Source organism: Bos indicus x Bos taurus, chromosome 29 (genome assembly GCF_003369695.1).
Source record: "Bos indicus x Bos taurus breed Angus x Brahman F1 hybrid chromosome 29, Bos_hybrid_MaternalHap_v2.0, whole genome shotgun sequence".
In the NCBI taxonomy this organism is placed as follows: domain Eukaryota; kingdom Metazoa; phylum Chordata; class Mammalia; order Artiodactyla; family Bovidae; genus Bos; species Bos indicus x Bos taurus.
In genome coordinates this window covers 40,441,683-40,457,798 of record NC_040104.1, presented here as the reverse complement: position 1 = coordinate 40,457,798, position 16,116 = coordinate 40,441,683, and the positions used below count along the sequence as shown (strand labels likewise).

General features: G+C 40.5%; 1 protein-coding gene across 10 annotated transcripts in view; it reads left to right on the top strand.

The window, feature by feature from the left end:
* The window catches only part of DLG2 (discs large MAGUK scaffold protein 2), a 2,318,993-nt gene that overhangs the window by 791,893 nt on the left and 1,510,984 nt on the right, over window positions 1-16,116 (top strand). The window lies entirely within an intron of this gene.

Here is a 16,116-nt window from a genome sequence, read left to right as displayed (position 1 = left end):
TACTAGTAAAAAAAAAAAAAAAGTAGAAACCTCTACTTTAGGGAGGAGTGATTAGGGCTCCCCTGGTGGCTCCAGTGGCAAAGAATCCACCTGCAATGCAGGATTTGATCCCTGAATCAAGAAGATCTCCTGTAGAAGGAAATGGCAACCCACTCCAATATTTTTGCCTGGAGAATCCCATGGACTGGAGAGCCTGCTGGGCTATAGTCCATGTGGTAGCAAGAAAGTCATACACAACTTGTGACTAAACAATAACAACAAGAGGAGTGATTAATTAAATTATAAGACAGCAAATGAGGAGTTTTTTTAGGAAGAACAAAGATTAGAACAGGAAATTATATTTGTTATCTAATATTAAGTGAAAAATAAAAATGATACATGCCTTTTGGTTATACTATAAAATAATATACATAGTGAATAAGCCTAAAAAGGAATGCAGGAAAAAGAGTTTTGTGATGTGATAAGATTTAAAAAGAAATGTTTAAACTTTTTTTCAATTTGTTTAAAAATAAAATCCATTTATTCATGAATAAATGTTTATGGAGTGCCCGTCACTTACTAGATACTAGTCTAGAAATAATGAATACATCAGTGAACAAAAAAGGCAAAAAATTTTAATACTTATACCTTGTGTTTTCAGAGTACTTTGTAAACTTTTAAAAGTAACAATGTCCAAAGTAATTGAATTTTCAATTAAAATTTTTATATTATCCAATATTGAAAACATTCAGAGAAACATGGAAAACAACACAGTACCTGTCCATGAACGCAGGATGTATAGCTAACAGATGTTAACATTTCTGATTCACTTCCCAGCTCCATTTCTAAAAAAAAAAACAAAACCAGAAATCAGCTGAGTAAAAGCTAGGCCTTCATCTCTTTCACCTTCTTTCCTGCACAAAAGCACTCATAATGTAGTTATGTATCATACCTATATATGTCTTCATTTTTTCTACACATATATATGTAGAAAACCATGAACCATATATTATTTTGTTGGTCTTAAAACTTTGCATATGGTATCATGTAGTGCTGAGCCTTATGTGATTATTTTATTTCACTCCTCTTTACTGTTACACATACTGCAATGAATGACTAGACAGTTTATTCTTCCTCCTACTGATTGTTTCCAGTTTTTGCTATCACCCACAACTCTGCAGTGAACAATCTCGTGCACAGGTCCTTGTGCAACTATGCCAGAGTTTCTAGGGTTTATGCATAAAAGTGAAATCCCTTGAACGCATACCATCCAGGTGTCTTCCCAAATGCTTGTTATAGGTGGCACTTCCAACAGCTGTGCCTTTTCCATGGCATTCTCACCAGTATTTAAATCATTTTTACCTGCGTGATACATGGCATCCTTTTTTTTTTTCTTTTAATTATTTACTCTGTCTTGACTTGGAAAATAAATAAAGACAGGGTCTGCGCTCAAGTCCAGTGTAAGTAATTGGTGAAAGACCATTTTCCTAGGCAGACAGAGGTCTCATCTTGGGCACTAGAAATAAACCATGGAGGGCACATCAAAGGAGGCTTACTATTGACAGTAATTTCAGTGGAGGGTCACCTCCTCACGTTGAGGCTGCGTGTCCTAACGCACCTCATGGGGCTTTGCGTATTGAATGGAATGGCAGGTGTCTGTGTTACATTAGAAGCTCCGTTAGTGTCCTTTCCTCTTCTTTCCCAATTAAAAAAGTACTCAGGGTAATACACTAGATAACTTTCTCTTTGCTCCTGTGTGTAAATGTTCTTGGGCTTCCCTGCTGGCTTAGATTGTAAAAACGTCTGCCTACAATGTGGGATACGAGGGTTCTGTCCCTGTGTTGGGAAGATCCCCTGGAGGAGGACATGGCAACCCACTCCGGTATTCTGGTCTGGAGAATTGTTCTTACGTGGGTGGTGTCTCACCTTGGTGTGCGTCAGGATCATCTGTTTGGTTTGTTAAGGCCCTGGGAGCTGAATCAGCTTCTGGTTTAGTAGATCTGGTGTGGGGCCTGAGGATCTGCATTTCCTGTAATGATGTTGCCCTTCCTGCTGGTCTGAGAAACACTTCGTGAACCACTGTTCCCTATGTATCAGCAAGACTGTTATGTCATTGCTGTTTGGGGGTTGGAGGAAGGATATGGTCAGGGTTACACTGATCATTCAACTGATTACCTTGCTGATTTTCTTCTTTATTTCATATTGGGGCTACCCTGAAGGCTCCTGGGCTTCCCAGGTGGCTCTAGTGGTAAAGAACCTGCCTGTCAACGCAGAAGACTTTAAGAGACCCAGGTTCAGTTCCTGGGTCAGGAAGATACCCTGGAGGAGGGCATGGCAACCCATTCCAGTGTTCTTGCCTGGAGAATCCTGTGGTCAGAGGATCCTGGCAGATTACAGTCTATAGTTCGCAGAGACTCGGACATAGCCGTAAGCTACCTTAACTGAAGGCTCCTGTGCTTTATTTAGGTGGCACATCCTTTAACAGTTGGAGCATGTTCTACCTTCCTTCTTCACTCAGCACATTTGTCTGATGATTTATGAAATCACAAAAGGACCGAACTTTCCTGCTTCTTTCTGTCTGTCTGTTTCCAAATGAGCTAAAATAAGCAAGAGATTTAGGGCAGCTTTTGCTGGTAAGGAGCTGCTTGGCACTGGGAGCCATCTAGGGGTACGGGCAGGGGTTGCAGGGTGTTCTTAGTATAATTTAGGACTTCCCTAGTGGCTCAGGCAGTAAAGCGTCTGTCTGCAATGCGGGAGACCTGGGTTCAATCCCTGGAAGATCCCCCGGAGAAGGAAATGGCAACCCACTCCACTACTATTGCTTGGAAAATCCCATGGACAGAGGGGCCTAGTAGGCTACAGTCCATGGGGTCGCAAAGAGTCGGACACAACTGAGCGATTTCAGTTTCACTTTAGTGTAATTTAAGGTCATCTGGCTCGCTCCCTTTTCCACCATTACCTTCTCATCAACATCCTCAAAGTCAGATGGTCATTTCTTTTTCTTTGAACCTTTGACTGAGATTATTCTGTATAACCATGCAAAAAGGAAGCAAGATGGAATTCTGGGGATCCAGCCACTTGAGCAGGTACAAATTTTAGACCAATTCTTTTTGTGATTTGTATTTAAATTTGTGTTAATAAAAATAACATTGAAATATATATTCATGTATATGGAAAACATATTCATAAGTATATAATTCCTAAGAAGTATTTTTATGGACACTAAGTATAAGTTATTAATTTGAGACCTTTGTATAGGGCAGATTTCAAGTAAAGTATTACAGATTTTTAATGACAAGTAAAATTAGTATTATCTCATGATATTAGATGTTATTCTAAATAGAAGATATAATACAAAGGACTTCTAACATTGCAAAAAAGCACTGCACAAAGATGAGGTGTAGTAAGATCCTTGAGGGCAAACACTATCATAATTTTTGTAGTTTTATTGAGATATAGTGGACATATATGACATGTAACATTGCAGTGGTAAGGAATCTGCCTGCCAATGCAGGAGACGTGGGTGTGATCCCTGGGTCAGGAAGATCCCCTGGAGGAAGAAATGGCAACCCACTCCAGTACCACTCCAGTATTCTTGGAGAATACTGGAGAATCACATGGAGAGAAGATCCTGGCGGACTACAGTCCAAAGGGTAGCGACTAAAAAACAACAACATTGCATTAGTTTAAGGTGATTTGATATATGTATGTATTGCAAAATGATCACCATGAAAAGTAATTAACATCCATCTCCTTATAGAGTTATAATTTTTTTCCTTGTGATGAGAACTTTTAAGATCTACTTTGTTAACAACCTTCAAGTTTACAATACAGTATCATTAACTGTAGTCACCATGCTGTATACTAAATCCCCAGAAAGTATTCATCTTATAACCAGAAGTTTGTAGTCTCAGTTCAGTTCAGTTCAGTCGCTTAGTCGTGTCTGACTCTTTGCGACCCCATGAATGGCAGCACGCCAGGCCTCCCTGTCCATCACCAACTCCCGGAGTTCACCCAGACTCACGTCCAGCGAGTCAGTGATGCCATCCAGCCATCTCATCCTCTGTCGTCCCCTTCTCCTCCTGCCCCCAATCTCTCCCAGCATCAGAGTGTTTTCCAATGAGTCAACTCTTCGCGTGAGATGGCCAAAGTACTGGAGTTTCAGCTTCAGCATCATTCCTTCCAAAGAAATCCTAGGACTGATCTCCTTCAGAATGGACTGGTTGGATCTCCTTGCAGTCCAAGGGACTCTCAAGAGTCTTCTCCAACACCACAGTTCAAAAGCATCAATTATTCGGCGCTCAGCCTTCTTCACAGTCCAACTCTCACATCCATACATGACCACAGGAAAAACCATAGCCTTTGTAGTCTAAGCTAAGCTAAGTCACTTCAGTCGTGTCTGACTCTGTGCGACCGCATAGATGGCAGCCCACCAGGCTCCCCCATCCCTGGGATTCTCCAGGCAAGAACACTGGAGTGGGTTGCCATTTCCTTCTCCAGTGCATGAAAGTGAAAAGTGAAAGTGAAGTCGTTAAGTCGTGTCCGACTCCTAGTGACCCCATGGACTGCAGCCTACCAGGCTCCTCCGTCCATGGGATTTTCCAGGCAAGAGTACTGGAGTGGGGTGCCTAACCTTCATTCATTTCCCCACCTCCACACCCTGACTCTGGCAACCACCAGTCTGTTCACTGATTCTGTGAGTTTGTTTTCTTGATTCCACATATAAGTGAGATCACACAGCATTTCTCTGTCTGACTTACTTCACTTAGCACAATGCCCTCAAGGTCTACCCATGGTGTCACCCATGGCAGGATTTCATTCTTTTTTATGGAAAAATAATATTCTGCTTGTCAATGAATACTTGGACTGTTTCCATATCTTAGCTACTGTAAACAGTTCTGCAATGAATAACCCAAGTGGCCAAGTATTTGTTTTTCTCTTTCTGACTTATTTCATTTAATGCCTTCAGGGTCCATTCACATTATTGCAACTGACCGGATTTCCTTCTTTTTCAAGACTGAATACTGTTCTACTCTGTGTGTGTGTGTGTGTGCGTGTACATTCATCCATCTCTAGACACTTAGCTTGTCTCCTTTTCTTGGCCATTGTACATAATGCTGCAATAAACATGGGGGTTTATTGCATATCCCCTCAATATAGTGATTTCATTTTCTTTGGATTTGTACCCGAAAGTGGGATTGCTAAATCACATGGTAGTTTTGTTTTTTAGGAATTTTTTTTAGGACCCTCCATACTATTTCCATAGTGGCTGCACCACTTTACGTGAGTTCCCTTCTCTCCATGCCCATGCCTACAATTCTCATCTCTTGTCTTTTAGATGACAGCCATTCTAAAATGTGCGAGGTGATACCTCATTGAGGTTTTAATTTTCTTTGTGTCCAACTTAATTTTTGAATAACCCAGATTAAGGTAATCCCTGGTGTAGAGCAAGTGTTAGAGAAATGAATGAAGAGAGTAATGATAAGGAATGTTAGAGTATAATGAAAAGACAGGGGTTTGAAGTCCATCAGATATTTTAAATTCTGATTTTACTGTCTGTGTGTTCTTGAACTACTTTCTTAATTTTTCTGAAAGCTAGTTTTCTAGTTTATTAAACAAAGACTGAATCCTGTTTCTTGTCTGAGATCTTTGTGGTAGAATTTGAATGAAAACCAGTGACTGGCACATCAAACTCAGTTAATATTGATTCCCCCTACTCCAGCTCCAGCAGTTTCCTAACAACAACAACAAAACCCATGCAGAATTAAAATCTATGACTAATATAAACTGTATTTTCCAGCTTCCTACTGTAATTATTAATTAGCAATTCCCTTATAGAAATCCTGTAAAAATCATGCATATTTTATAGAGATAATGAGAAAAATGTGCTTAAAGATACTGTGTGATTGCCTCAGGGGAAGTCAGTGAAGGAACAACTGAGAGCTGGATTTCTGAGTTCAGACTCCTGCTCCTCTGTTTTCTTTACTCTCAGTCTGTGCAGCCAAACTATAATTCTTGATTCTATGTTGGCAGCAGAGATGTTTCGGGGGCCTAGAGAAATAAAAAGTTGTGAGTTTTTGTAACTCAGTTTTATATTTTTCCAGTGTAAATGGAAGAAGAGGTAACCAGACATCAGCAAAACTACTCTTTACTGTGACTTCTATAACCACCTTCTTATTGTATTTTTATCCACTGATTAGATAACGTTAAACATGCATTCAACGTAATAGCCTTTGAAACAGATGACTGTTTCCCAGAGAGGTTTTGATGTTGAAAAACTGTATGTACTAAAACAAATCATTATGTATTCATAATAACAACTACAATAAAGATAGCGTTTATTGTAGAATTTCCAGCTGTGGGTTATTGTGCTATAAGCTCTTTATATGCATTACATAAATTGGTTCCAATTAAATGCTTATCTCTGAAGAAAATGCTATTTTGGTCCCCATTTTATCCATGAGAAGCTAGAGCCTTCAAAATTTAAATAAATTAGGTAAATTCACACTTGTCAGATAGCTAAGAAAGATTAGAATGTGGCCACCTACCTCCAGAGGTGGAGCTGTAAACACTAACTCTGTGGATACTTATTGAGTGTCGTCTTTATGTTAGGCCTGAGGACAGAGGGATTACTAACAACAACAACAAAAAGATCTCTGCCCTCTGGGAAATCTGACTCTACATATAGAATAAATAGAATATATATAATAAATAGCCCAGAGTGAATATGAGACAATGTTTTCTAAATAATGTTCAATGGAACAAGCAAGATGTCTTCAGGTTTCACTTTTAAATGGAAAAGCAGTCCTAACTTTTTAATAAGTTTGGGAATGCTCGATGCCGTATCCCCATCTTAGAGATGCACATTATATATTAGTGTATTGAAGTCAATGCAAAGGTCTGCTGTGTAAAATATTAACATTTTCTAAAACTATTTGGAAGCAGACATTTTCCCCCTAAATTTCCCCATCAGGGCACCAGTGTTCCATGAGTTTAATTTAGGGAATGCTGGGCTAAAAAAAATTCTTTAATATATAATCCTTTTGTTCTCTTCTGAAAATAAAAGGGGGGCTTTAATCCTTGGTGGTCATGTTTTTCTGCACTCCAGACTCATGCAGTGTATATTAGAACAGCTCACCTGTGAGTTTACAGTTTCTATTTATTCCTCCAAAAAATGTTTGTCACCCAGCTCATGACTGACAGGGCTTCATGTGTGTTCCTTACATTTGGCCTCTCTTCCCTCCAAAGCTATCTTTCCGGAAAGCTTAGCTCTTTCCTTATGTCACCATCCCTTTTTCCTCCAGTGTGCTCATTCCAGGTCCAGCTGTGTGGTAGGAGCTGAAAAAGACGCTGGGGAGGTTTCCAAAGGTTGTCCAACTGGCAAAGAAAATTTGAGGAATTTATAGCATTGGTAATAAAAAAATAGCAGAGAGAAGAGCTGTTTATGTTAAAGGTTATCTGTAAACAAATAGAAAAAAAAAAAAAAAAGGCAAAAGTTTACCCAGATGGGAAAAGATCTGCCTCAGTGGGTTGGGGGCTCGTGAGTGGGCTGCGGTAGGCAGTTAACCTTTGTCTTTGTTTAGCTTTATGAAGTTCTCAGAATAGATTTGGAGTTCAAACTTTTAGTTTGAAACTACTAAAGGTAATGATTTGTTTTCCTTATCACATATGAGCAGACATTATCTGTTGGACAATTATGTTTGAAGCAAAAACTGCTATTTAAAACAATTGTTTAATTTTACTGGAAATGTTGGGGCTTCCTCGGCAGTCCAGTGGTTGAAATTTCACCTTTCAATGCAGGGGGATATGGATTCGATCCCAGGTCTGGGATCTGAGATCCCACAGGCCTCTTGGCCAACAAAACCAAAACATATAGAGGAAAGAATACTGTAACAGAATTGAATTAAAACTTAAAACTGAAACACAGACATTAAAATGTTTCCACGGCCCTCTGAAAAGACATCCCCAAAATTAGAGATTTGAGGAATATCTAATGCCATTTCTTTTCAGAAAGGTGCATTTATTATTTTCTGCCAAAAGATGTTCCCTTCAATCTGTGCGTATACTATTTTATAAGCAAAGTAAAATGTGAAATTAGCACTTGATAAGGGCTGAAATTAAAAGTCAGCCCTTTCCTTTTACACCCTACTTGACAAATGAGTATGTGGCTTTGTGCAAGTTGTTTCTGAGAAGACCATAGCCGTTTGTGAGTCCAGAGAAGCCCCCTGACTTCTGGAAGAACCTAAAGTTTGTTCTGTGTGAAACACAAAAGTTATTTTTATTGCCTCCAAGGTGGGCTTTAACTCAGGAGACCACAAGCGTTTGCTGCTTCTGGACCCAAATCAACCCTCCATTATCTTAGTTTGATTTCGTAACAACCCATTAAGGTAAGTATAACCAGTCTCCTTTTGAAGATGAGAAAAGTGGGCCTCAGCGAAGCAAACCAATATACTGAGAGTTGATAGTGTCCATGTGCAAACCTCGTGTGGTCTAAGTCCCTCCCCTGTAGCACGTGTGTAAAAGATTTAGAGCAGTGCCTGGCATGTAGTAAAGATGAGATGGATGCTGGTTGTCACTCCGTTTTATTCACATTTATTATCCTATAAACAGTAAATAGAGAGTCTGCTGTAGTGAAGCTTAGACGTTGAGCAGGCATTGAGTTTCAGCTGCCTCTGCCCGCTGACATGAATTCATTAGCTCCGTAAGTTCAGTAGCTTCAACTTGCTGAGAAAGAGGAGGTGGGGGCGTGGGCACTCAGTGACTTAGTGGAAAATCAATCACACTCTCTTTTTTTCATTGAAGTGGATCTAAGTAGAGAAGGCTTTCAGTCATCTTCCCTGGGAAAATGGGTTCAATGAGAACAAATTAATAAAATCCTACTATAGTTCATTTCAGAAAGTATGACTTTTGCTCATTAAAAGGCACAGCTCAGCCTTCCAATTAGGCACAATATATGCCTTACATTTACCATACTGTTCTTGCACTTCATCTTTTGATGATACGCCCTGGCACCAATGACGCTTTGGGATACAGACAGTAAAAGCTGGTGGAAGTTGCCGAGCAAACCTGCTATTAGCAGTTTAATCACTTTGTTAAATGCCATGGATATAATCCAAAGGAGGGGAAATTACTATCTGTAGTGGTGGGCTTCAGCAGTTTTGTAAGCTTAAGAAATTCGCTCTCTGCAGACTATTTGGGTTTCAATCATAAGTCAGTAAATAACATAAATAAATAATACAGTCAGTGATTCATAATGAGAATCGGACAGTGTAGATCACTGATTCCACGATGCATGATTACTTATTGATGTTGCATTTCAGGCCTAAGAATTGTTGCATTATCCATCTGTTGAATAAAAAATTATGTAGCTTCGTTGTATCTGGTCCCATCAGTTCATGGGAAATAGATGGAAAAACGGTGGAAACAGTGTCAGGCTTTATTTTTGGGGGCTCCAAAATCACTGCAGATAGTGATTGCAGCCATGAAATTAAAAGACACTTACTCCTTGGAAGGAAAGTTATGACCAACCTAGATGGCATATTTAAAAGCAGAGACATTACTTTGCCAACAAAGGTCCGTCTAGTCAAGGCTATGGTTTTTCTAGTAGTCATGTATGGATGTGAGAGTTGGACTGTGAAGAAAGCTGAGCGCCCAAGAATTGATGCTTTTGAACTGTGGTGTTGGAGAAGACTCTTGAGAGTCCCTTGGACTGCAAGGAGATCCAACCAGTCCATCCTAAAGGAGATCAGTCCTGGGTGTTCATTGGAAGGACTGATGCTGAGGCTGAAACTCCAATACTTTGGCCACCGCATGCGAAGAGTTGACTCACTGGAAAAGATCCTGATGCTGGGAGGGATTGGGGGCAGGAGGAGAAGGGGATGACAGAGGATGAGATGGCTGGATGGCATCACCGACTTGATGGACATGGGTTTGGAAAGACTCTGGGAGTTGGTGATGGACAGGGAGGCCTAGCGTGCTGCGGTTCATGGGGTCGCAAAGAGTCAGACACAACTGAGCGACTGAACTGAACTGAACTGAATCATATTTGTTGCTCCACTTTATTGTGGGAGAATCATTGGTCGCCATCCACTGTACCCTGCCTTGCTCTGTCCCTGAGGTTTTCCTTGTTTCATATTGTTGTAAAGTTCATAACCGTTTGGAAGAACAGAAAGGCCATTCCTAGATTTCTAGAAGAACCAGGCTCTTGTTTGTCCTACTACAGAAGCATTTCTTTTTATTACCTGTAAAATGAACTTCCACCCAGAAGACCAAAAAGATGTGCTGCTTCAGAATCTAAATCAACCTTACAGAAGATGTGTCTCAATTAATGCAGCATTTGGTATTAGGCTGGTGCTAACCAGAGGTTTAAGTTTCTCATACAAACAAACTCATTTAATTAAATTCTCTCTCTGAGTTGTCTCTGGAGTTTTTGTTTTGAGTAAGTTTGTGTGAATTTAAAACAGATTAAAAAAGAGAGAGAGAGAGAGAAAGAGAGGAGGGAAGGAAGGAAGGGGCAAAGAGAAATCCAGAATTCCTCCTTATACGTGGGATTGGATGACGATGTCAAACATACGACACATATTATCTTTTGCTTCTCCTGTATCTATGGCACATATTGTTTAAGCAGAATACCTTTTCAGCAGTTCTTGGAAGTTTTGAACAGTGTCTGGCTCATAAAAAGTCCTTAATTGTTGAGTGAGCGTATGCTCTGTTTCCCAAACTTAATTGCAAGCTCTCTGAGAACAAGCAGTCACTGCATCCGCTCCATTAGTTGCAGTGTGCCCAGTGAAACTGCATTTTAAAACAAATTGTTGTTTTCACTTAGAGCAAACTTAATTGCATATGGATATGAGTCTTCCATTTAGATATGGGAGAGGGATCGATTATTGAACAAGGTAGTAAAGACTCCTAGAAATGCAGAGTGTAGACTTTCATTTTGCAGTGTTGAGTTCATAGAACAGTAAATTGTCAATGACCCAGTGCAGGGACAAGGAACGGGTTTTTTTTTTTTTTTTTTTTTTTCTTTAATTCTTCACTGTAAAGCAAAAAAAGAACACAGGCTTTGGTGTTAGTTTAAATTCATGACATTTTTCACTCACTTGCTGTGTGATCTTGGATAAGATTTTAAATGGTAATATACCCCCTTATCCAGTTCGCAAAAACTACAAAGTAGAAATGATAAGTATCTCAGTTTATTTTTGAGATGAATCAGATGATGTGACATAGGTGATACCTTCTTGTCTGTTTCTTACTATTCAGTGAAGACCTTGGAGGTGGGCCACTGTTTAGTGAAGACCTTGGAAAGTGAAATTCACTCAGTCATGTCCAGCTCTTTGCGACCCATGGACTATACAGTCCAAGGAATTCTCCAGGCCAGAATACTGGAGTGGGTAGCCTTTTCTTCTCCAGGGGATCTTCCCAAGCCAGGGATCGTACCCAGGTCTCCCACATTGCAGGCAGATTCTTTACCAGCTGAGCTACAAGGGAAGCCAAAGAATACTGGAGTGGGTAGCCTATCCATTTTCCAGGGGATCTTCCCAACCCAGGATTTGAACCTCCTGCATTGCAGGCAGGTTCTTTACCAACTGAGCTATCAGGGAAGCCAGGGGCCCCTGGAGCAGGAGCTATTTGAAATAGATAGCATAGAAATAGCAAGATAGAAATACACCTTAGCCCCAAACTTGTCTCATCTCTGGCTTGTCCTTTCTGAATGGTTTAAATTGCCTTTATGTCTCCTTGTTCTGTCAGTCTCTAAAGAGTTGAAGCGAATATGTGTATCTGTGTTGCTTTGGTATTCAGAAGTATCAGAATTCTGCATCTGTGCAGCTTCTAGAAATGCATTCTCAAAGAAAAACAGTTTTCTTAGGAGACCCTTTGCACCATGGCCCCTTTGCAGTTCTTCAAAATATGCTGTGAAGTACTTCCTTTTTTTAATAATTGGGAGGGGAGGTGGGTCATTAGGGGAGTGGATCGAGAGAGGGAGGGAATCAGAAAGGGAGGAGAGAGAGAGAGGGAGAGAAACTGCTTCCTGTGATTAATGGTGTGAATTTCGACTGCTCAAGGACTCTGAAATTTTTCATTTTTTGAGATTGGGAAATACTGAAAGTTTTATTCCTGATTGTATGGCTATTTATTGCATATGTTGTTACATTTCATTAACAGAGGTAATTTTTGAAGTGAAGCCAGGCTAAATATTATCTTATAAATTGACAAGCAGATGTGTCAAAAACCAATTGATTGGTTTTCTCCAGGAATCTAGAAACAAGCTAATTAATATGTTTGCTGCTGCTGCTGCTAAGTTGCTTTAGTCGTGTCTGACTCTCTGTGACCCCATAGATGACAGCCCACCAGGCTCCCCCATCCCTAGAATTCTCCAGCCAAGAACACTGGAGTGGGTTGCCATTTCCTTCTCCAATGCATGAAAGTGAAAAGTGAAAGTGAAGTCTCTCAGTCGTGTCTGACTCTTCACGACCCCATGGACTGCAACCCACCAGGCTCCTCCATCCATGGGATTTTCCAGGCAGGAGTACTGGAGTGGGAATTAATATGTTTACTTATTACCAAATTCCCCTCATTTTTATAGTTTTACAGTCTGTGGGCAGAGCACCCCTGCATTTGAGTCATGCCAGCTTCTTCTCCTGACTGAGCTTAATGCCACAGGTAATGAAGGGCGAGAGTTCTTTGCATATTGCAGTCGCCTGGGACTTGTGTGGGAAGGTTTTTGTTTTGCCTGATTTCACAAGGTGACAAGAGTTCACTTCTCAGCTGGAAGGTAAACTTCGATAAATTAACTGAATGCTGTTCTTCACTCTCCCACCTCACCTCCAGACCTTTTTTTTTTTTTCCTTTTAGATTGGTTTCTGCTTGTTCCTTTGCATTCCTCTACCTGCCAAGCAAAAAGTTGCTGAGAGCTGTTGTTAAAATTTCACTTAGCCCGGGTGGGAATGCTACAGTCTTGAAATCGTAGAGAGCTCCTGCACTTTCCCTCCATGAAGGAGACTCGCTCCAGTTCACGGGGTAGTTAAGTTTCACTGCTGCTTGCCGCCTCATACCAGGGCAGCCAAGGGTGCTGTTAATGAAGGGAGGCAGTGGTTAAAAGCTTTGCAGAATGCTGGATCTGGGTTTGTGTGCAGCCTCAGTAACTTCCTAGCCTATGACCTTGGGCTTTTCCTTTCTCAGCTACAGTGACCTTATCTGTAATATGCAGATGGTAGAAGACACTTAGGAATATGTACACACATCACTGAGTATAATACCTGACATAAAAAGTACTTAATGTTATTAGTGGAATTGATGTTTGATATTTGTACATTATATATAGTGTCATTTGTTTTTTACTGGTAGTTCCTGTATGATTAGCAGTTACCCAACCTCATTGAAAGCTTCTTTAGTGCAGTGTTGATGACTTAGCATCCAGATCCTTTCTTTGGACATATAAATTAGAGAACATGAATTCTGATTCTTAATATAACCCTGAGTCACAATACTATATTTATTTGTCTCAAATTTTAATCAGGAAAATGTGATCACTTTTTCTGTAAGTAATAAAGGTATATGACATCTTATCATCTTTTGAGTTAACTAGCATTATTGAGGACCTGTGTGTACTAAATGTGTTACATGTAATACCTTATCCTTCACAACCCTTCCAAAAAGAGAGATCATTATTTACTTTGGGGCTGGAGAGGAAACTAGGGCTCAGGGAGGCTAAATAATGACCAAGGGAAACTATAGTTAAGTCGCTAAAATAGATCCAAACACAGGCTGTTTAGCTGCCCCACTCATGGTCTTTCCATTACCCCAAGCTTACTCTCCATGTCTAAGAATAAAGTAGAAGTGGCTTTACAATTCATGATTGTTTCTGTCAGTATAGACAGAGATATCCCAAACTGTAAAGGTTTATAACAGCAAAGTGTACTTCTCATTTGCCTTGTGTATCTATCATGGGTCATTATTCTGCGACCCAGTCTAAAAGAACAGCCCCCTTTGTTCTGATGAGAACTTCTTAAGGCAGAGGGAAAAAATAACAAAAATGAGAACTACCTGACGAGTCTTGAAGCTTTGAGTCTGAAAGTCTCTGTGTCACTGATACTCACATTCTGTTGGTCAAAACCAATCACATGGCCAAGCCCAGTGTAAACAGGGCAGGAGGTACACTCCTCATATAGGATGGTGATGATTTGAGAATAATGAGATATATATATATATATATATATATATATATATGATATTATATGCAATTTATTTATTTTCCTTGTCTAATTTTATTTTACTCAGGCTTATATGAAAATGCATTTGTATTCCCTGAAGCACACACCACTGATGGTGGCAGGAGATAGTTCAAAAGGAGCTCAGTAGAAGAGAAATTCAGCTAGACTCACCATTGATTTGGCATATTTGCCGCATTGTGGTATTATCAGTATAGATACTATGGCCTTTCTGTTGACAGCATTTGTATATGGGGACTGTTTCACCATTTGCTGAGTTCATTTCTTTTACTGCTCTAAATCATCTTTCAGCAATCTGTGCTGTGCTGTGCTTAGTCGCTCAGTTGTGTCCAACTCTTTGTGACCCCATGGACTATAGCCCACCAGGTTCCTCTGTCCATAGGTTTTCTTAAAGCAAAAATTACTGGAGGGTGCTGCCATGCCCTCCTCCAGGGGATCTTCCCAACCCAGGGATTGAACTCAGGTCTCCCTCATTGCAGGCAAATTCTTTACTATCTGAGCCACCAGGGAAGCCCAAGAATACTGGAATCAGTGGCCTATCCCTTCTCCAGGGCATCTTCCCAGTCCAGGAATTGAACCAGGGTCTCCTGCATTGCAGGCAGATTCTTTACGAGCTGAGTTAGCAGGGAAGCCCACTAATACATAGCAATTTGATGAATGGTTATTTTACATTTTTACAGTAGCCAGTGGAGCTGAAATTGTGTTGCTGAGATAAAGTACCGAGCATTTCCACTCCCCACCATGCTAGTGTAATGGAGGTGTTTTTACTGCATCTTACTGCATTTACTGCATCTCTGTCACCTGCACATCTTCATTCCTCCTCACTGCTTCCATGATAGGAGAACTCCTATGGCTTCATTGGCAGATTGAATGTGAAAAGATCAATAACAGGAAGATTTTACTGAAGAGTAAAATCAAAGAAAAACCTTTGATGTGATTTTTCTGCAAGTTCTCTTTGCTTCCATCATTACTGATTGCTATTTCTCCCTTTACAATAGAACCTTCAGTTTATTTCTTGTTTCCAGTGTCTCATCAACTATTCCAGGCCTGGCCTCAACATGTCAAACTTTATAAAAGCATCCTAACTTATCTCCCTGTCTTCAGTAGCATCATTTGTCATGAATAATATAAATAAATGACAGGATAGTTTTAAGAACCCAGGGTACTGAGCACCACACACAGCACATACATAGAAAATCTTGGCAACTCCAAGGAGAGCCCCACACCGGAGCTCTAACCTGGTGATGCCTCTCTGAGCTCCATCTCTCCTGCCCCTGACTGTCTGGCCCTCTTAGACCCATGCTTCTCTTCAGCTTTCCATCTTGGCATGGCAACTGGATGTTTAATTTTACAAACACCCCCTCTTTCCATGACAAAACACCTCCCATGTCCCCACCTCCTTATCTATCAACATTTTTTTATCCCAGTTTTAAAGTTTGAAGTACTTAAGGCATACGGGAACATACACATGGCATTTTTTTCTGGATTCTGAAGAATAACAGTAAAATAAAATCCTATGAACCCACCAACCAAAAGAAGAAATTGGCCCTGTCTTTGTTTTCAAGTCTTTGCCGAAGTCTCTTGGTTTGTTCTTCTGGCCTGGCTCTGTTTGAGCCTCGCTGTCATCTGTACTTAGTTGCAGCCTGGATTGTCGTCTCCCCAGCACTCCTGTCAGTGTCTCCTGGTCCCACAACTTTGTCTTAGGCTCTTGTCCTGGTGCTTCCCAGGTAGCACAGTTGTAAAAAATCTGCCTACCAATGCAGGGGATGCAGAAGACATGGGTTTGATCCCTGGGTCAGGAAGATCCCATGGAGGAGGAAATGGCAACCCACTCTGGTACTCTTGCCCAGAGAATCCCATGGACAGAGGAGCCTGGAGGGCTACAGTCCACGGATTGCAGAGGGTGCCA